Source organism: Otolemur garnettii, unplaced genomic scaffold (assembly GCF_000181295.1).
Source record: "Otolemur garnettii isolate 467f Iridium unplaced genomic scaffold, OtoGar3 scaffold00048, whole genome shotgun sequence".
Classification (NCBI taxonomy): Eukaryota; Metazoa; Chordata; class Mammalia; order Primates; family Galagidae; genus Otolemur; species Otolemur garnettii.
Window position 1 is genome coordinate 3657708 of NW_003852443.1, and position 1472 is coordinate 3659179.

Here is a 1472-nt window from a genome sequence, read left to right on the forward strand (position 1 = left end):
GGATGCTGGGTTGGGCAGGCAGAGGCCTTGCAGATAAGCAGGTACGTTAAGAAAATGCAGACTATTTAAATCGTGGCAGTAGATTCAAGTCATTACTGGGGAAGGTTGTGGAATATTCTTTTCTGAAGGTGTTTGGGTTTTGGAAACTCCTACACTTTGTTTCCTAGATTGGTGTTTTTATGTTGTCCCTAGGAAGAGGGGATGGATTCCTACCTCGTGGCCACAGCACCTACCAGACTCTCTGTCTTCTGCTGTCAGTTTGGCTGACCTGGGCACTTGGGCTTTACAGAAGCAGCTGCTTTCCCTAGCCTTGCTTCCGAAGTGTTGCTAACAGTGGGTATGATTAAAGAGAATTTACATTTTTTTAAATAGATGAGCTTTAGTTGCAAACATACTCTTCCCCCAAACTGAAAACTGCATTGAAAAAATTATGCAGATCCAAAATCTGAATTTCCTCCTGAAAATTATGGGGTGGAATAGAGTGAGATAATTATACAAATAAGTCTGATGTATGTAAATGACTTGATATAACTATATGTCTTGGTCTGCTCAGGGCTATACAAACATAAGGCTCCTTTATTACATTCTTATCAGTCTTAGGGTGGTTTGAACATAGTGTTGCTTCAAGGCAAGATGGAGAACACATCTAAGAGTATCAGATAATATGTAAGATCACAACTAGTTTGATATTCTATTCACACTGTATTATAATTATAATTACAGTAATATAATTATGCAATATTGTACTTTATTAATTATCTGTTGCTGTATATGTCAAGACTAAGTCCGCTGGGCCTGAGTTCTGTAAGCCAACATTTACAGTCCTCCTTCACCACAGCTTCTTTTACGGCAATCTATTTAGTGAGTCCATTAGACAAATATTTATTTATCAACAAAATCTCACTCTGCCTTGGGCAGAGTGCTGGGGCATCATCGTAGCTCATAGCAACCTTAAACTCTCAGACTCTAGTGATCCTATTGCCTCCGCCTCCCAAATAGCTGAGACTACAGGCACCTGCCATGATGCCCAGCTAGTTTTCTATTTTTTAGAAGAGATTGGGTCTCATTCTTGCTCAGCCTGTAATTGGGTCTTGTTCTTGCTCAGAAATCCAGAAATTGAGTAAGGCTGGTCTCAGGCTCCTGAGCTCAGGCAATTTGCCCGACCTCCCTGAGCGCTAGGATTACAGGTGTGAGCCACCGTGCCCAGTCTCATTTATTTTTTAAATAGGGTTAGGGAGTAAAAATGTTTCTGCTTACATGAATGACTTGTATCATGCTGAAGTCAGGGCTTTCACTAGAGAGTGCACATTGTACTTGACAGGGAGATTTTTATCCCTCACCTCTTCCCACTCTCTGTCCTTGACAAAAATTTAGTAATCAAGTATGTATGAAAGCCTATTCTAAATGAGAAGTCTAAAAATATGTAATAAAATGTCTATCCTTCAGAAATTTTACAATTACTATTATAAGAT